The 21,810-nt window shown below is 38.5% G+C and overlaps 1 non-coding gene and 2 pseudogenes across 1 annotated transcript; all 3 read right to left on the bottom strand.

Moving 5' to 3' along the window:
- Positions 1-11,470: 11,470 nt before the first annotated feature.
- On the bottom strand, positions 11,471-11,567 carry LOC133799176 (small nucleolar RNA Z266; annotated as a pseudogene).
- A 179-nt stretch (positions 11,568-11,746) lies between these two features.
- On the bottom strand, positions 11,747-11,851 carry LOC133799175 (small nucleolar RNA Z266). The gene has a single exon (XR_009876370.1). It is a non-coding gene; the product is annotated as a small nucleolar RNA Z266 (small nucleolar RNA).
- Positions 11,852-14,688: 2,837 nt separating this feature from the next.
- On the bottom strand, positions 14,689-16,114 carry LOC133795474 (probable galacturonosyltransferase 6; annotated as a pseudogene).
- Between the last annotated feature and the right edge of the window lie 5,696 nt (positions 16,115-21,810).

The following is a 21,810-nucleotide window of genomic DNA, read 5'->3' as shown; positions in this document are numbered from 1 at the left end:
CGAGCACTCCAACATTAGGGTCGCGGGTATTTAAGAAAACTCGTCGTAGCACCAAGCCTCCGACGTTGAATTTTCTTTCTTTAACTTTGGATTTAAAGTACCGGGCGACTTTTTGTTGGTATGCAGCAACTCAGAGTTGGGCCTTCTCTCGTATTTCGTCAGTTGAGCGAGGGATTCCATCAGCAGTTGGCTGTTCTGATCCTGGTCGTATGTTAGACGTCGTTGTGAGGGGGGATCTAACTCGACAAGCAACATCGCCTCATATCCATAGGCTAAGGAAAATGGGGTATGTCCTGTCGCAGTTCGGTGAGACGTTCTATACGACTAGAGGACTTCAGGCAATTGCTCTGGCCACGCTCCCTTAGCTTCCTCAAGTCTTTTCTTCAAGGTGTCCTTAAGAGTTTTATTCATGGCTTCGACCTGCTCATTCGCCTGGGGGTGGGCAACTGAAGAAAAGCTTTTAATGACTCCATGTCTTTCGCAGAAATCGGTGAATAAGTCGCTGTCAAATTGGGTCCCATTGTCTGAAACTATCTTTCTGGGCAGACCATATCGACAGACGATGTTCTTGATAACGAAGTCAAGGACTTTCTTGGTCGTGATGGTAGCGAGCGGTTCAGCTTCGGCCCATTTGGTGAAGTAATCGACCGCCATGACTGCATACTTTACTCCGCCTTTCCCTGTAGGTAGGGATCCAATCAAATCTATCCCCCAAACTGCAAAAGGCCACGGACTTTGCATCTGTTTCAATTCGTTTGGAGCCACTCGTGGAATCTTGGAGAACCTTTGACATTTATCGCACCTTCATACAAACTCCATCGAATCCTCGTTCATAGTTGGCCAGAAGTAACCTTGCCTTAGAATCTTTTTTGCCAAACTCTGCCCCCCAGCGTGATCCCCACAGAAGCCTTCATGCACCTCTTTCATGAGTTCCTTAGCCTTTTCTGGTGTAACGCATCTGAGTAATGGCAAGGAATATCCTCTTCGGTACATAACACCGTCGACCAGTATGTATCTAGCAGCTCGCCTTTGTAGAGTTCTGGCTTTGTTCCTATCTGTTGGCAGCGTACCATTTGTCAGATACTCCAAGAAAGGCGCCATCCACGTACCCTCCATTCGAATCTCCATAATGGATTCTGTTGCTTGTATGCTCGGCATACTTAGTCTTTCTACTGGCACAATGTTCAAAGTGTCGGCATCCTTTGCACTCGCGAGTTTGGCTAAGGCATCTGCGTTTGAATTTTGATCTCGCGGGATTTGTTGGAGGGTGTACTTCGTGAACTAGGCTAGCAGATCTTTTGTTTTATTTAAGTAGGCCACCATCCTCAAGCCTCGCGCTTGATATTCTCCTAGGATCTGATTCACCACCAGTTGTGAATCACTATAGATATCAAGCGTCTTTATGCTCATATCCTTCGCCATTCTCAATCCAGCGAGGAGTGCTTCGTACTCCACTTCATTATTTGATGCAGTGAAGTCGAACCTGATGGCGCAGTGAAATCGATGCCCTTCCGGCGTTATCAATATCACTCCCGCTCCAGCGTGGGATTCGTTGGATGAACCATCTGTGAATAGCTTCCAAGAAGGAGCTTTGCCCTGAGGCTCGGGCGCTTCAGGCTGTTCGCACTGCTCGCTGTCTGGTAGTTCGATGAACTCCGCAATAAGGTCGGCCAAGACTTGTCCCTTGACTGTTGCTCGCGGTGAATAGGTTATATCGAACTGTCCTAGTTCGACTGCCCATTTCAATAATCGCCCAGCCGCTTCCGGTTTCTGGAGGACTTGCCGAAGGGGCTGGTCAGTTAGAACTGTAATAGGATGGGGTTGAAAGTAGGGGCGTAACTTCTTAGAGGCCAGGATCAAGCAATATGCTAACCTCTCGATTGGTGGATATCTTAATTCTGCCCCAATCAGTCTCTTGCTGACATAGTAGACTGCTTTTTGTACGCCTTCCTCCTCTCGCACTAATACCGCGCTAGCAGCAGCTTCAGTAATCGCCAGATAAATAAACAAAGTTTCTCCTTCAATTGGCTTTGATAAGATGGGAGGCTGTGCCATATGGGCTTTCAAGGCCTGGAATGCTTGCTCGCAGTCTCCCGTCCATTCAAATTTCTTATTTCCCCTAAGTAGATTGAGAAAAGGGACACACTTGTCTGTGGATTTTGAAATGAATCTACTTAGGGCTGCGATCCTTCCGGTTAAAATTTGTACATCTTTGATCATTTCCGGTGACTTCATGTCGATCAGGGCTTTTATCTTGTCGGGGTTGGCCTCGATTCCACTTGAATTTACAATAAACCCTAAAAACTTCCCTAATCCAACTCCAAAGGAACATTTGAGGGGATTGAACTTCATTTGGTACTTGTTTAACACACTAAAGCACTCTTGTAAATCCCTCACATGCCCTTCTGCTTTCTTAGACTTTACCAACATGTCATCCACATATACTTCCATGTTTACACCGATTTGCTCCTTAAACATGTGGTTGACTAGCCGTTGGTAAGTCGCACCTGCGTTTTTCAGTCTGAAGGGCATTACTTTGTAACAGTACAAGCCCGTATCGGTCCGAAAGCTGGTGTGATCTTCGTCAGGGGGATGCATGCTAATCTGGTTGTAGCCTGAATATGCATCCATGAATGAGAGGATCTCGTGCCCTGCAGTCGCATCGACCAGCTGGTCGATCCTCGGGAGTGGGAAGCAGTCCTTTGGGCAGGCTTTATTGAGGTCTGTAAAATCTACGCAGGTCCGCCATTTGCCGTTAGGCTTAGGAACCAGCACTGGATTGGAGACCCACGATGGATAAAATGCCACCCTGATGAACCCATTCTCCTTTAGTCTTTCGACTTCTTCTCTTTAAGGCTCTTGATCTATCTTTATCGAGCAGCCTTCTCTTTTGTTGCACAGGTGGAAAGGTCTTGTCTATATTCAGGACATGGCTGATTACTGCAGAATCTATCCCAGTCATGTCTTTGTGGGACCAGGCGAAAACCTCCTGGTTCTTTCGCAAAAATTCCACCAGTGCGTTCTTCGTATTAAGCTCTAGGTTTCTCCCAACCTTCACGACTCTGGTCGGGTCTTTTTCGTTGAGTTGGACCTCCTCCAGGTCCTCGACGGGTCCAACATTTTCTTCAAAATCCCCAAAGCGAGGATCTAAATCTCTATCATCACTTTGGGAAACACCCTATTTGGTGTCTTCATCACCGAATTGGGCTTGTGTATCAACTGCCATCTGCAACCTATCTAAGGTAGTGCTCTTCGACGTCCCACTCTTCGCCTTTGTGATTGAGGCGTTGTAGCACTCCCTGGCTTCCCTCTGGTTTCCCAACACGCGTCCTACCCCCGCGTCTGTTGGGAACTTCATGGCCAAGTGCCACATAGAGATGACGGCCCGTAGATCAACCATTATGGGCCTTCCAATAACGACATTGTACGCCGAGGGACAATCGACCACTACAAAGGTGGTGAGTAATGTCCTTGTCACAGGCGCTGTACCCGTCGTTACTGGGAGTTTGATCAATCCGGCGGGAGCGAGTCCTTCTCCAGAGAAGTCGTATATCGTTTGGTTGCAGGGCTCCAAGTCCTTAACGGACAATTTCATGTGTTCGAGTGTAGATTTATACAGGATATTCACTGAACTTCCTGTATCGACCAGTACCCTCTTTACCATCATATTGGCCATCTGGATGTCCACGACCAGCGGATCGGAATGTGGGAACCTGACGTGTTGGGCATCTACATCAGAGAAGGTTATTTCACCCTCTTCTGACCGAGCCTTCTTTGGTGCACGGTCCTCCACAGTCATCATCTCGATGTCCTGGTCGTGGTGTAGAGTCCGAGCATATCGTTCTTTGGCCTTTCCGCTATTTCCCGCGAGGTGCGGGCCTCCACAGATGGTTAAGAATGTTCCAGCCACGGGGGCAGGCTGTAAGGGTGGCACGCGTTGGCACGTGGACGCTTGCTCGTTGCCACCCGGAGCTTCTCATTGGGAATTTCCCGAGGCCCGTACGTATCTTCTCAAGTGCCCTTGTCTAATAAGGAACTCGATTTCGTCTTTTAACTGGTTGCATTCATTGGTTTCATGTCCGTAGTAGTTATGATAACGACAGAACTTGGTAGTGTCTCTCTTCGAAATGTCCTTCCGAATGGGGCCAGGTTTTTTGTAAGGCACACTAGAGCTTGTGGCCTGATAAACCTCCCCTCGAGACTCAACGAGGGCAGTGTAGTTAGTGAACCGTGGTTCATAATGATTACCCTTGGCCCGTTTGTTATCGGAGGTGGAAGGCTCGTTATACGGCCATTTTCCACCATTCTTGCCATTGCCATTTCCGTTCCCGTTGCCTTTGCCGTTGCCATTAGGTTTGGAACCATTGGTGGCTTTGGCAGGTTCGGCAACCTTCTTACCCTTGCTTGAGGGCTTTCCATCATCAGCAATGGCTTCTTCGAGCTTGATGTAGCGATCAGCTCGGTCTAAAAATTCCTGGGTAGTTCTTACTCCTTCCTTTCGGAGACTTTTCCAGAGGGGAGAACAACGTTTAACCCCTGCGGTAATGGCCATAATTTTGCCTTCATCCCCCACCATTTTTGCCCCAGCCGCTGCTCACATAAAGCGCTGGATGTAATCCTTTACTGACTCCCCATCCTGCTGGCAAATTTCAACAAGCTGGTTTGCTTCGGTTGGATGCACACGACCTGCATAGAATTGTCCGTAAAACTCCCTTACGAACATTTCCCAGGAAACTATGCTCGCGGGAGGGAACTTAAAAAACCATTCCTGCGCAGCTTCAAAAAGTGTTGCAGGGAAGATCCTGCACCGAGCGTCTTCAGACACTTTCTGAATGTCCATTTGAATTTCAAACTTGTTGACATGAGAGACTGGGTCTCCATACCCGTCAAAGTTTGGGAGTGTAGGCATTTTGAACTTGCTTGGGGTTTCGGCATTAGCTATCCTCTATACGAAAGGAGTGCCTTTCCTCCTATCGTGGTCGATGTAAGATGTCCTTCCCCCGACCAGCTGTTGCACTGCCTGGTTGAGAGCGTCTATCTGGGCCTGTACAGCGGCAAGAATCGCTGTGGCCTCTGTTGCTAAGGGGACGTTCTCACCATGTCGCTCGCGGTGATCGTTAAGTACGTCACGCAAATCCTCGTCTCTTCTCCGCTGCTCGCTACCCCCGAGCCGGTTGAAGACATTATTTTGTTTGGGCTGCCCCCCGGCATCCCATCTATTGGGTTGGTCATCTTGAGGTACCTGGCTCTTGCCTTTACCTCTTTCTTCATTCCTTCGGCCAGCGTCCCCTTTACCTGAGTCAGCCTCATTATATCCATGGCCATCTCTGAACCTCGACTGGCTGTGGTGGGATCGACTGTTCCCTCGATTTCCATTCCTGGCTGAAACGTTCCAAGTGTTAGAGGGTGGCCTGCGCTGGTCGTGGTGTCCCCGTGCACCATCGTGCCGTGGGGGACCTCGGGCCGCAGAGCCTAACTCTGAGTCCCTCCTGTTACCAGGGGGATACTGACCTCTGTTCGGTAGGTTTGGCTCATCACCCCTACGGCGTCTAGGACTACGAGGCTGATGCTCGGCCCTATTCTGCCTTTGTTGTGGGGGATCGTCGCGACCAGCCTGGGATGGTGGCTGCGCCTCAGGGTCCAGCGGGGCGTCGTCATGGGGCGCTTGAGGCTTCTCGGGCCTTTGCGGACTTGAAGGCTGGATTGGTGGGCTTGGATTAGGACCCCTCTGGGGTGGCCCATTGCCAGGTTGGTCAGGTTGCGAAGGAGGTGCGGGCCGATTCCTTGCCAGCTGCAAGGCCGCCTCAAGGGCTACCATGGCTTCATTCTGCCGTGCCACAACTCCAGCAGCAGTCTCCTGGCTGGCTCTCAGATTAGCCAGCTCCTCTTGCAACGCGCCCAAGGAACTCTTCAGCGTTGCATCATCCATCTCTTCCTCCTCAAAGTCCAGATGTGGCTCATCTTCCGCCATGCTTGCAGGAGGAGGAGGAGGTGGCGGGTTTGACAGTGCGGCGGTGGCTGCCTGACCAGTTTTCTTTGTAGCTTTCGCCATCGGTTCCTTCAGCAATGATATGTCAAGCTCTCAATGAAAGCACCCGAATGTTGACCCAAGATTCGGCCAACTGACACGGAGTCAGAATATGCTTGATATGAATGAATATGATGAGAAGAACGCAATGACAAAAATGAATAACAACACGATATTTTATAGTGGTTCGGCCCCAGGATCTGGTAATAACCTACGTCCACTTAGACTATTATTGATATAGAATCAAAGGAGTGATCAAAGAACAAGGGTTCAATGAGTTTCACCCACCTCTAAGAACAATACAATATTACTAGGAGAATTACTATAGTCTCAAATAATTCCAAAGCCAAAAGTCCATTCCTTGAGCTATCTCTTGCTATTTATAGGCTCAAGGGGGATTACAAAGGATTGTTACAGATATTCTTTCCTGAATCGTCGGATACTCAGGAGATTGTGTGAGATAAATTCGGGATTTACAAAGATATTCCCATAAATGTTGCTTTGTATGCGGAACTATCGACCAGACTGGTCGCAGGTAAGACTAGGCTGCTTACTGATTCTAATGCGTCTTCTGGTCGATACTCTAGCAGAACGTTTCCAGGCGTCAGCCACGTGTCCAGGGATCACTTGCCACGTCATCAATGCTAATTTTTCGGATAACACTCTCCCACCATTTGTACAGGCTCTTACTGTATCTCGCACGCAACACTACAAGAAAAAATGCTTTTAATAACACCAAAAATGTGTTATCAAAACATACCTTAACACTTTCTGATGTGTTAAGACCGACTATGTTATCGTAGGTCAGGGTACTTTACATAACACTTTATCATTGTTATACAGATGTGTTATTATAATGTCAACGATAACACACAATCTGTGTTATTTTAATAAATAGATAAGTGTTTCATTATATTATTTATAATCGATTATATAACACATTTCAATACTTATAAATTTGTGTTATACTACACTTTAGTATAACACATTTTTTGTGTTATACTACACTTTAGTATAACACATTATTTGTGTTATTTAATGAAGTTTGCATAACAAAATTCTTTACATAAAAAGTGTTATTGTAATAGATATTATAACACAATTTTCATATTATTTTAATATTTAGATAAGTTTAAATTCTCATTATATATTTATTTATATAACACTAATTTATTCTATTATATTTTAATTTTTTATATATAATTAAAATTAGCTTTCTAATATATACTAGCATCATCAAATGAACTTGATTTTCAAATAACAAAAAGTAAAAACATTCAACATTGTATTAACAATCCACAAATTAGTTTAAACATTCAACACTGTCATCAACAACAAAATGTTCTTTAAGTATTCAAGTAGTCTTAAATATTCAACATATTGAAAAGTTATTACCTTCAGCACAAAATATTCTACAGCTGCCCAACACAAAGCCTTCAAAATTAAGTATACTTTTCTCCTCCAATTGATGGAGAAAGAGACATTTTTCTCCTGCAATAGCAGATAAAAGGTAAGGTATATGCTTCAAAAAATTAAATAATATGAATCAAATAATAAAACTGTATACAATATAAGACCTAAGCAAGCAATACCAGGTGAACATACTTCAAAATTCAAAATACTGCTATCACACAATGAATAGATACATATTACAGTAAACAAACACTAACATTTTCAGGTTAAAGGGGCCTCAATTTCACCCTAAAGACATCTCTGGTTCAGGTGCTTAATTACTGAGACAACCTGTTAAAAGTTTGGGAGATTTGAGTTACAAAAGCATTTAGAATGATACTATTATTTCTAGGGTAGATCCATCGAATCTCATATCTCATTTAAAGGAGAGGTGTAATAGAATATGGAGTTCAAACAGGTACTAAACTCTAGACCTTAAGTTATTTGGGCACTAACAAGTAATTACAAAACAGTGATACATATTTGCAGTCAATTACGCTGATATAGTACAGTGTAGTGTTTACAAACGTACAGAAATTACTGTAGAATCCTCAACCCAATGCAAAGAAATAAAGAAACTTACACATATTCTACTGGCCAAGTTCCTTCAGATAGGGATGATAAGAGGCGAATAAGTTCCACAGTCCTGAAGCTAGAATAGTTTAATTCTCTGATACAATATTATGAAAGAAAATGAAATTGTATTGAATTGAATGAATACAGAATACAAGTGGCACCAATATATACATGCCACAAAGAAGAATCAAGAAAAGTAAGATATAGTTCTATACTTAAATAAACTATCTGTTTCAACTAATTTAGGCATATAAGGTCCAATACTAAACTCAAAATTACTCTCAATAACTTAACTAAACTAACTGATTTAACTAAATTATATATATATATAAGGTCTAGTGCTAAGATTAAAGTATGTGCTATACTTACTAATGGTGACTTTGTACTGTACAGGCATTACAGTCTCAGACCCCAAATGAAACTCTAAAAGCTCCCTCGGCCAATAACCTGTGAAGTATATTCTTATGGTCATTAAGCAAGCTGGAGAAAAAGTGAGAAATAAATAATATATAGACAAATTATGTTAAATGAACCATTCAGATGCAGGTCAGATCAATGGAGAAGATTCAATATGGCAGAACAGGCTCTCAGCTTTCAAGTTTTGACAGTAAACAGAGATTTAAAATTTTCTCATCCAAAAGTAAGGACCTACCATATTTAGAGCAATTACATTCACTATATGCTATAACTGACTTCTGTCCCCTCCAACCTGGCCTCTATGCCTCATTACAAACACATCAACAAATCCAACCTGACACGGGAGAGCATATGTTAGTATAAAAGTACTAGAAGATAATGATAGGAAAGAACCATATGAGTTCTTATCTTGGAATAGAACTCCATTGGATACTCTGGAAGACTTAATAATGTAAACATTTATAGAAAAATTTGAGTGTGAAAAGCACTAGGTCGGCAGTGTTCAGAAATACAAATAATCAAGCACAAGCACACAATATATTATCTAGATCTTATCAATGGAGCTTGTAACAATTTACAAAACTAAGAATATAATAAATATCTTGAGAGCTTCTAGGGCTCCAATGTAACCAATTCCAGTTAAAATTTTATATTTATTTATTAATTTTACTAAAAATTGAACATAAACAGATCAAATATTGTTTTAGTGGCAAAACTACAAATACTAATAAAAATGATAATTTCGAGAAGGCTTGAGAGGCTCATATATATATATATATATATCTACAATCAAGGCCTTGTGAAAACTAAAACAAATTGTTGGTCCAAATTTATGGTGGACACTTGGCCCAAATTATCTTGGGCCACTAGCCCAACTCAAGCACAAAATTTGAGAATATTAAATATAAGAAACAAGCCATAAAAGGAAACGCAAAAGCTAAAAATCAAGTATTTAAGCATGATGAATATAGTGTTTACAGCAAGAGAATTCAGGGAAAAGCTACTTAAATATTGTATCTCATGAATCTTGATTATCTTTGCTACGAATGAGTGACTAGCATGGATAGAAAGAATAAAAACGAACCCTTCCAGTGGATTCGGCTGGGGAGGATGGTGTGCCAAGAAAATCAGTCATGAGATCCAATTGGTGTATCACATTTTCCCAATCAAACAGTGGTTTTCCTGTAAGCATTTCAGCAAATACATCCTATGCTCCAAATATCTATTGCAAGAGTGTACTGAAGACAAAAAGTAGAGGTCTTAGACTCTTAGTATTAGAAAAAACAAGTACTACGCAACCATACACTTGATATGATATAGAGTAAGAAGGTAACATAAAAATTAACATTGGCCAATCCCCTCAAAGATATTGGAAAATACTTAAAAGCATTGCTACTTGTTAATTTCCAATCAAAAACAATGTCCGCAACTATTCTTTTACCAGAAATAAGTATGAGAGTACATAATAGGTAGACTGAGCCATAATAGGTACACAATTTTGAAAACAATAGCAAACAGGCACATTTCCTATCAATGATTGTACATAAGGCATCAATCAAACTCAACTAAATACCAATAAATCATTCCAAAAATAAATAAAAACAAAGAGGGACAATGAAACAGGTGGATCCCACGAGTGGAGTCCAATTCTTCTGTGCAAGTGTGGTGATATCGCATAGGTGACAAGTGCATCAGAAATCAAAACAGGACAAAGAAATAGCAACACCAGTCAAATGAAGAAAGGGTCCAATACAAAAAAATCACTTGCTTTGCGAAGGTTTTCTTAAAACACGGATCCTAAGCACATTTAAGTCTAATATCTTATCTTCCATCCAGCCCTAGAGAAATATGCAATGGTATATAGATACTTTCTGCTAGAGAGATTTATGAATTAAAGTGGGTATTGATGAATTTTACAGATTAAATAAACACAATAAGAGATGGTAACAAAGTTAACTTACGAGCCAAGCAGCTAAAATGAGAATCAAAACTCAGTTATCATCCATACAGCAAATTTCTACAAAATTGTTAACAGAACTTGACAACATGCCATTTGAAATTGCTGGCTTTCTTTAAAACCATGGGGGCAGAGACTTATATGGTGAATGCAAATCTTCCACTTAGTCCAAAAGAGAAGAAACAAAAATAAATTTAAATTTGACAACCCCTTGAGTTCAGAAAAAAGTTACAGAACAACTAAAATGAGAATCAAAACCTTGAATTTGTTGATTCACCTAAGGGTTTAGTTAGCTCCAACTTGTACTTCCCACAGATTTAAAATTCTCATAGTCATGTCATCCCAGAAGTAGACAAAGAATCAAAATTTCATGTAAAATAAAGCACAAAATGCTAAATGCTTGCAGAATTACAGCTTACATGAAACTTACTGTTACACTTCCATGTACTTTAAATAAAACTTGGCAGAAATATCATGTTTAAATTCCTAGGATTAGAAATAGCACTCACAGACAATATCTTGTTTCGTGTTCCATCCAGCTGCATAAAATGTGCCTCAAGCAACATCTCCAGATCTTAAATAAGCTGATCTTGGCTTTACCTAAACGTAAACCTGGAATCTTTGTCAACCCCTGTAATAATAATGTTGTAAGATAAGATAATTAGTCAAGATCATATGAACTATTAATCTATATCATTATAAAAAATGACACAATGTGGTACACAACTTTTAAAGAGAAAAAATGACTGATACATTAAAAAAATCAGTACTCCATTAAGGATAAATAAATTGGCAGACTAAATTGCTAGCTAGAGTTTTCAAAATGAAATAATTAAACTAGAAGTATAAACAAATTATCCATTAAGTCAATAAAATTTGTTACATTTTTTTTCTTCAATATTTTGGCTTAATATTAATTAAGAGTAAGACCATTTCTATCCAAGTTGATATAACAACTTGATCTCAAGATTATGCTAAAGATGCTTGAGATACTCCCTATAGCTCTAATGTATAGACATTTATATGGTGAGGATGGTTGTGACAGGCATGTGTCAGACAATTCAAATGCCTCAAAGTTGAGTTCAATAAAGAGTTCTCCTTTCACGCATCTAATTGATTCGTCATTCTTGCCCAATCCATTACAAAATTACCAAAACCAATACAAAACTGGACCAGAGTAACAAGGGCTCCAGAAGTAACTTAAATAAAATGGAAAGAATTCAAAAAAAAAAAAAAACAAACAAACAAACACATACATGCTATGCCAGGGAAGTGTTTGTGACCAACTAAGACCAGAAACTTAATATAGGTGTTGTTGTAAACAAGTCAGACAATTCATATGCCTCAAATGTTTTGAGTTCATGAAAGGAGTTTTTGTTCTCCTTTTCACACATCTAATTGAATCATCATTCTTGCCAATTCCAAACACAGCAAATCGAAATTAATAAATCACTTGAAAAAAAATCTAAAATATAGGTAGGAAAATGTTAGCATTTCAAAATAAAAGGCTTTCCACCAGAGCAACTATAAAGACCTAAAATCCCATTAGCCAAAACTTAGAAAGTACACACTAGAAAATAAGCTAGTGTATTACTGCGACATACAAAAAATAATCATTTAATTATTAGCAACCAAGAAAGCATAAACCACATATAAATATATATATATATATTATGACACAATCAACAGTAATACACAATCACAAAATACTAAGGAGAAGAACTCTTCACACAATATTAAAAAATACTAAGAATGCTAAGTACATACATCATTAGTGGCTGAAGCAAAAACAATTAAAACCTGACTTGCAGTAAATATATATATAGCTACTTTCAATGACCAAAAAACTTGATACAATCTTTTGATTAGTCTTCAATAATTTTTTACATAGTATATTCATAACAATTCAAATATAGGAAGCATGATTTATGCATAAAGGTATTTTTTTTAATTAGGATATTACTACAAACATTAAAAAAAAATCCAAAGGCATTAAAAAATGACAATAACTTATAGTTCAAATAACCATCTACTCCATAATGTTTCAAGCTATTATATCATTATCTCAAGAACATGTTGGTATTTAAGCAACATCTTTTTTTTCTTCAATTTTTTAACAATACTTGTGCTTGTTGACTTTTCTTTCCAGTCTAATATTTAATAACACATCTCCAAAATTGTAAACAGTGAAACAGTGAACAATCAGAGAGTAAGAGAAACAGTGAAAACACAGAATTGTAAACATTGAAAACACAAAATTATATTAATTTGGTTAGTTTTTCATTCTTTTCTAGCAACTAAACAGCCGTTAAAACCAAAATACTCCAAGAAAGTAAAGAAAAGAAGAAAGTACCTGCTGTTTCCGAGACTCTTCGTCCAATGCCTTCTTTCGTTGTTCCTATTTTTCTCCTTCCATCTTCTTCCTTTTCATCTCCTTGGCCTTGAGCCAAGCCTTCTCCCTCTCCTCGAACTCCTTCTTCTCTCTCTCGGACTTCTCCGCATCTTCCTTCTCCATCAGGTGTACCTGACTCGTCAAATCGACCACGCCATTCTCCAATACACCATCGCCACTGCCACGTTTGTTGAGCTCTACACTAATTAGAATCTAGATGTAAGAGAAGCTGAACAAACTGGTGTATCAAATTTGTTGAGCTCTTCTATATATGTATAAAAAAAAAATTACGTACAAAAATATATATTATTCTCACAATAAGACCAAAAATCTTAAGAAAAGCTTCACAAACTGGTGATGTGTGTGTGTGAGTGTGTTTTTTCTTCTTCTTTATTATTACATAAAAATTATATCCAGAATTTAAGTACAATAAATTGGCATCACGTTAACATCCTTTAATTATATATATTGGGTCACTTTTTGTGTTATGGTATACTGTAAAAGCAATTAATTAAGCAAGAACTAATTTTCTCAAGAGGGCACAAAAATAGCAAAAGAGACCATATAAAATAGGCAACTTAATTTTTGTGATAATGGTGAAGACCATATAAGCTGTCACTATTGCACAAGAAAATGTTAGCATGTAGTCTTATTTAAAACAAAGAAAAAATATATGAACGAAAGTAAAAAAAAATGATAGTCTTTCTACTATCACTCTATAAATAAAGACATATGCAGAGTATAATAAGTTAACAATTATTCATTAATATAACAACTTTTAAAAGTAACAAAAAAATATAGTCTTTCTACTATCACTCTATAAACACAGAGCATAATTTGATAGTAAGTTGATTGAAAAGAGCAAAAGATATACAACAATTAAACCTGCCCATTTGAACCATATTACACATAACTAATGGTAAAACTTAACAAACTAGAGAAATCAAACTTAAATCCTTATTACACATAACTACATAATGGTAGAATTCAAGTTTATTGCAGTATTTCTTGATACAAGATATGATAATCAATTAGTGAACCTTAATCAGTAACATCAGCTGCAAAAATAGCTTAAGAAAAGCTTGTTAAGAGCTTACAAAGAGATTCAGAATGTGGTCTTTCATTGTATCAAATAAGCAGCATTATCCCTTTCAACAAATATTCAAATACGCAGCTATATTTTAGGCAAAATTTTAGGACATTCATAAACAAAACGAATCAGATTGTCATGGAATACTTGAATGTTTAACCTATCTTTATAAAGTATAGTATACTTTATAATAATACTTTTTCGGTATTATATAAAGTAGTTTACATAATACAATTTTATACTTATAAGTTAAAAGAAGAAAAAAAAATACAATACCACAAACACTAGTTGATAATTAATACCTTGGCCAAACTTAAACTTGAAAGGAATCCTCTATAATGGCTGGAATTGAACTTAGTCCCATCAAGCAAAGTTTCAGTGTAATGAGGTGCTACACAAGCAGAAACCTAATAAAATTAGAAATTACAAGCACACATAAACATGAACATATATGTACATATATATATACAGTGAATGAAATTCTTAGAGGCATTTTTTCTACAATCCCTGGATGAGAAATATTGGTGTTGAGAGACACAAGCAGCATATTAGGAAATAGAGCCATAGAATGAGTAAGAATGGAAGTCTTAATATCTGTTTTGTGGTGGAAATGAGGTATTGATTGATAGTGAGACCTTTTAGCAAACAGTATCTAATAAATAAAGATATAAAATACAAAGTAACATGAAGAATCATTATAATAAAAAGAATAAAGTGAACAAGTGAAGTTCCTAAGGCAAGAAAAATAGGCTGTAAATTTTTTCTGCTATGAATCATCATTGTCCCTACATGTCAAGATGCCACAACCTAGCTAGGTCTCTTAGCACCACCACAACATGGTCAAATAGTACTACCTTATTCAGTGCAGGGAAGATCTCGCGCAGATAAAAACGAAGGTGGTTAAGTTGAAAAGTAAATCTGGAATCACTGGACTCTTACTTCAATATTGAATTATTATACTTGGTGAACAACCACCCAAAATTGTCTATGCTCTGGATTTAGATTGTGGCTTTGCCTGGAGGGCTCAATATGAACCACATTGAGATTTCAGGGAAATTGAGTGAATCAGTCACCACATGGAAAACAATTATCTTTGGTTCCTACACAATTTTATGACAAGAAACAACGATCAAGGTCTGATATATCTATTTCATACCAACAATATCATGGAATCCAGAATCAATAGTTACAAGTGTAGAATGAAATAAAAGCCAAGAAGCCGCCGCAACATTTTTTTACCATTGCTTAAAATATGCATTATTGGGAAAGGAAACATAGAAGAATAGTAGGAATTCAAATTACCGCCGCTGCAGAAATAGTGGAGCTAACAACCACTGCACATGCCATAATATTATCAGAGAAGACAACATAATGATGAAGGTTCTAATCATGCAAAAATTTTAGCCTCTGTTGCTTGGGAAGCTGCCTCTCTTCTGGATCCAAAGCAAAGCATTCGGCAGTAAGGCGCATAGCAAGACAATAGAGCCCTTTCGAGGTAGTTCGTGCAGCAATATGGACAAGATATTCTGCTTGCTTCTTTTGCGATCGAACTTGCTCTTCGGTTGTGTGAGCCATAGCACAGAACTTAGAAGCCATGGCAGAGCAATCAGGGTACACCGCACTGGCTTTAGTCAATGAAGTTTCCATGTGTCTCATTTTCTGCAAAGCACGGCAATATCACGGGTTTTAGATGGAAATGAATCTCTGGAACTCACTATTATAGAAAACAATTAAAAAATAAAACAAAATTATATACCTCCTGGACAACTCTGAATCCTTTGTACGCTCACCAAGTGCTCGTTCCACCTCTTTAATTCGTAGTCTCAACTCCTTTACTAAATGGAAATTACTACCTGGCGGTGCAAAATTTAAGTATGCTTTAGCTCTTATTAGTTGATCTTTCATCTCTTTTATCTTCTCATCCGTAACTTTCTTTAACTGAGTGTGCACATTGCGATTATGGTGAGCTTCCTTATTATGTAGCAAATCTCTCATCTCTTTGGTCCTTTCTTCAATTATTTTACGCAAATGAGAGTTAAATTGCCCTTGCAAGCAATGTCATTTTATACCGATAAGCAATACTGTAACCTAGATGCTCAAATGGTAAAATGAATATATTTTTCTTCTCTGGCACCAACCAATGGAGGAGTGATAATCATGGAAAAAGATTGGCAGAAAATTATGTCCCGTACATACATACATATATAAAAAAAAAATTAATCATTTTCCGCAAGAATAGAAATGAAAAAAAGTGTGTTCACAGGAAATACCTCAAGTGAGAATGTAGATAGCGCCGCAATGGCTTCTTCCACAGGAACAACCATAGTAGTAGTAGCAGAGATCTTAGCTATGATCTGACAAAAATTGAATCATCGCAATACGGTAAACATTTTGAGCAAAAGTAGAAAATGGAATTGCTCAAAGTAGTCAACACATTCTCTTCACACACACATATATATGTATAATTATCCAAAATTCATGGCTTACCGGATAACTTGGGAGAGAGGAGATCGGAAGAGAGAGAGTGAGTGGGTCACATTAGGAGACGTTGCTCTGAACTCTGGCTCGTCTCCTCTACTTAGTTAGCGCTGTTCGAATGGGAGTGGTTAGAGAAACCACTAATATTAATGATTCAATCAACTGTTGAAATCCATCAAACCCATTTCAGAAATTTCCTAGAAACCATCATCCAAATTGAATAAAAACCCAATTTTTTTTTCTAAAAAAAAAAATCATCTCGTACCTCATTGATGGATGATTTGGGTGGGCTTGGATTCTCAAGAACAGTGGGCAGAGCACTAACCACCGAGCTATTTCCATCTGTCAATCTTCTTCGGCTTCCATGGAAACCACCGCACATCATCGTTGTGAGCCACCGCACGCCGCCATGAGTGTAGTCGTGGTCTCCCATGGAAGTGAGAGAGGAAGATAGGGGAGGCATGGAGCTTGAGAAGAGATGATTTGAGAGAAAGGTGAAGGGGGCGGCTGAGAGGAGAGAGGCACGTATAGGAAGAAAAAGAGATTTAGGGATTTTTACTTTATTAATATTTTTTAATATAAAAAGTTTTAAATAGATAAAAGAGAAACTGGGAGAGAAACGTGACAAATTAATGTTGGCGTCTAAAATTTTGAGTCACTCGCTTTTATGGTGGATTTTTTTACCAAGCATAATATTTTTTTAATTCTGTTAGATTTTAGTGTTATCCTATGCCTTTTTTTGGTGTAGTGCAATGGCCTAAAGGGTCTATGAAGCCTCTTATCAGAATACGTCAACTGACTCTCACCTGCTGCAATATCTTAAATTAATATAGTACAGAGAAGAACACATCCACTAGCAACTGGATAACTAACGTGAACGAATTTCTACAAGTTGTATTGATAATTTGAACAATTACATCTACAATCGTCCAAGAATTAACAAACAAAGAAGATAAAGAATGCATATACAAGCACCAAAAAAATGTGTCGATCATTCTATGGCACCTCTTTCGCCAGCTGGTCTGGCCTCTGCAACTAGAGCAGGCTTTATCACAATCTGTTCAGAAGTCTCTACCACATCACCTTCTTCCACCAGTTCCCCACTGGCATTGTAAACTGAGCCCAAAGCGTCGACTTTAAGCTTCAGGTTTTCAAGATGATGTGCTGGGTAGATGATTTGCAGATCCCCGAGCTCATTCAAATATTTATCGACATTATATTCTCCCACTTTCACGTCGATGCTTTTGCAGTACATCTCCAATTTAGCCCATTTCTCCTCTGGGGCCTGCTTCTTATTACGGAGTGCCAGATCCAGGTATTTTGCAGTGTCCACCTCGGCAATCCTCACGAACTTCCGTTCAGTAATCTCACAATCTCGAATGCGCTGCCTCGTGGCTTCCACTACCGCCTCTTTTGCCTCCTGCAAAATAAATCCATCTCTTCATCAAAACATGCAACATATTACTCAACCATATTGCCATTATACCAATGAATACAGAAAAAACGCATACCTCAGCCATTTCCCTTAATTGTCTCTCGGTTTTCATGACAACCTCCTCTTTCTCCTTCAACTTCTTTTCTAACTAGAGTTCCACCTCCAGCTTCTGCTTCCGCACATCTGCGACGCCCATTTCTAGCACCTCCAATTTCTGATGTAGCTCTTTCTTTTCTTTCTCCAAAATCTCTTTATCTGTTTGCAAAGATACTACATCTTCCTGCAAATCATTTATCATGCTGTCAAGTTTCTCCATTCGGGCTTCGTGCTGTACACAGAATTGGATCTTCTCCATCCATTTATTGGTCATCGCCAATAGATCCGCTATCATTTTGTTACGTTCCACCTCAAGTCCAATAGAACTTACTAGCTTCTCCTCTATGGCTACAACCTTCTCTTGCCTCTGCTAGTTGCGTTTCTAACTTCTTGATGGCCTCCACAAGCACATTTTGGTTTGCTTCGGCCATTCTTCTCCCTGCCTGCTCTTCTTCCAGCATGACCGCCTGCTCCGCCACCTTCGTGATGTTCTGAACAGCCGCTGCATACTCCCTTCTAGCAGCAGAAGCACATACGAGCTCTGCAAAACATTAACTACACTTATCACCCATCAAATAAGACACACACCACACGATACTCACTCTAGTACATATTTGAAAACCATGCTCGTTTTTCAGCGAACTTACCATCCATATATTGCAGCAAGTCACCTTGCCCACTCAATGACCCGATAGCTTCCGCTGGAAGATGAGGTCTACTTATGCGGAACATCTCCTCCATCACCTCTGTTGACGCAGAAGGTACATATTCGGGCATGTCTCCCGCTCTCTCGCTTGCTTCTCTTCCTGCTAGTGCAGCAACAGAAGCAACAGGGGCAACCGGTTCCCCACCTCCTACTAGCGTTGACACCATAATACTATCAGATGTCAATGTGGTTGTTCCCACTGCAAGAAGATATGGCATGGAAGGGTGTACAAGTAACCCATCTCAAACGTCTTCGCCCAAGTCACTTGACAGATACACTGGCGTCTACATTGCAGAGGACATTAGTTGCTCCAGAAAAGCACTGGGAGACTCAAAATTACTTGTACCCTTCGGGGATACGATGATGACCTCTCCTAAATGAGAATTAGAAGCCACAGTTGATGTTACATGAATGTCAACACTTAAAATCACTACAACAAAAATGGGTTTTAGGGGCAACGCATGTCGCCCCTAATAACCCTAAAAGTCGCCCCTGATATGTATTAGGGGCGACATGTCACCCCTGATGTGTCGCCCTTGATAAAATGCGCCTAATGGGGTACATTAGGGACGACTCAATGGGTCGCCCCTAATATTCAAATATCAGGGGCGACTAAGTTGGAATGTCGCCCCAAAAGTTTGAATATTTTCCATCATTTTTGTTGATATGTCGCCCCTGATATACCAATAGTCGCCCCTAATATTCAAATATCAGGGGCGACATGTCGCCCCTAAAAGTTGGAATGTCGCCCCTGATATTTGACTATTTTCCAAAGCTTTTGTCGATGTGTCGCCCCTGATATTCCAATAGTATCCCCTAATACTTGATTATTAGGGGCGACACTGTCGCCCCTAAAACTATTTTATTTATAAAAAATAATAAAATTAAATAATTAAATAAAATTTTAATTAATTATTAATCTAAATTATTAATTAAAATTTAAATAATTGAAAATAAATATATTAAAAATAAAAATATTATATTAAATATTCAAATTAGTTTATTAAGATAAAAATTATCCATATTCTTAATACATTAAGATAACAAATACTCATATTGTTGATATAATTTAACAATAATTAATAATAAAATAAACCTAGTTTTTAAATCAGCTGCCTCGTCCTCCCTATTGTCTTCTTGTTGCGGTTGTGGTTGTTGTAGTTGCTGCGGTGGCGGCATCGGCCAAGGATATTGGGGAGGTGATGTGGACGATCCAGCTCCATACATGTAGGGATACGATTGTTGCGATGACAATGGAATCAGCCACGGACAAGGTGTTGCTCCGTACATGTATGGAGGTACTGTTGGGTTTTATGCCCTTATAAAACCATGTCGGACATGTAGCACGATTTCATATTTTCAATAAAAGTAGTAAAAATCATTTAATTTGACAACTGTGTTGCTTGCTTGTTTTATTACATGATTATTGAAATAATACAAGCATTTATAAAATCCTGAACATATGGATAGTTACAATTATAGTGACTAGGTCACAATGGATTATAGTTGTAATTATATGTTCAAAAGAACGAGTCCTAAGATTAGATCAGTGCATTGGATTTTCACTGATTAGGCAATCTACGATATGATCTACTTACACATTCAGGGTGTGATGTCTTGTCCAAGGCATCGACCAAGTAGATAAGATCGGATGTATTTAGTTACATCAGACTAGGACCGATATTGATTATTGATTGATAAATAAGTATCGTTGTTATCAAATCTAATCAATGTCACAACGTTGACCATATATTAAGTCGATCTTAATTCTGAGTGATAATATTCTACTAATTATATTATTTAAATCTTTTGACTTGTTCGTTACCAGCTTACCCTACGGTCTAGCCCATACTTACATCTTGGAGATTTATTAGTGTAATTGAGTGGGAGTATTATACATAGATACGAAATCTATAACTTCTGTATGAGAAGTGAAAAGATGATTTCCTTAATTGCTTTGTTCAAAAGGTTAAATGATTGAGATCTCATTTCTGTGATTAAGTTCACGGAAATATCATTTATAAGGAACTTAGTGGGAGTTAAGGATAAAATACTGATGAGGGGTAAAACGGTAATTTGCACCCAGCTCGTTAGTAAGTCATCGATAGAGGATTGACTGATTGTAATGGTTATAACAATGGATAACGTATTTATGATTTTGAAAATACGTTCTATGAATTTAAGAGTTCAATTCCGAGTCTATAGTGGAGTCACGGGGAATTAATAAGGTAGTGAAATTATTCGTAAATAAATTCACGGTAACTTGTTGGAGCTTGATTTCATGGATCCATGGTCCCCGCATCACCTTTGAGTAAATCATCTAGAATGTCTCAATTAATTGATTTAATTATCAATTAGGATTTTTAAAAGTTGACTAGGTCAATTTTGGAAAATTTACAGAGATATGAGATTTAGATAATAAAAGAGAATCTTTGGGTAAATTTATTAATATTGATAAATTGGTATCAATATAAATAAATAATATTAAATCAAGTTTCAAATTATAATTAGTTAATTTGAATAAGGATTTAATTAATTAATTAAAAATAAATAAATAAAAGGTTTTGAATTTAGGCCCAGTTGGGATTTAAATTCAAAACAAAGAGATTGGGCCCAAGTCCATTTATGGCAGCCCAAGGCTTTTATTTTTGTTTATTATTTTTAATTAATTTAAATTTAAATAAATCCCATTAAGTTGCCTATATAAGGAATATGATATCTAGGGTTTTGAGACGCAAGTCAGTCTCAGTTGATTTGGGTAAGTGAAAACCTAGACACTCTAATCCTTTCTTAGCCACAATATCTTCTTCTTTTCTAGATCTCTCTCTCATGTGTTGAGAACCAGCCCACACTAGTTCTAGGTTGATCAAAGGCTTGGTGAGGAAGACTGTGTTGCTGATCTTGTTCAATCTCTTGATAATACTCTACTACAGAAAGGAATCAAGGGTTAGAGAGATTGAAGGATGGAGTTGTTCCAGTTCCGCTGCGTAATGTAAGTTTTTACTTTACTTTGTATTTGTATCAATTTCATAGGAGCATGTTCTAGGAATTTGCATGTTTGTTTGATAATATGTAAATTGCATGAAAATAAATAAAGATCCTGCAATGAGTTTTTCCTACAGGTACCATATGTGATATTCCTTCCATGACTCAATAAGGTCCGGGTTCGCCTAAAAAATATAA

Source organism: Humulus lupulus, chromosome 8 (genome assembly GCF_963169125.1).
Source record: "Humulus lupulus chromosome 8, drHumLupu1.1, whole genome shotgun sequence".
NCBI lineage: Eukaryota > Viridiplantae > Streptophyta > Magnoliopsida > Rosales > Cannabaceae > Humulus > Humulus lupulus.
This window is presented reverse-complemented; position numbering and strand designations above follow the sequence as displayed.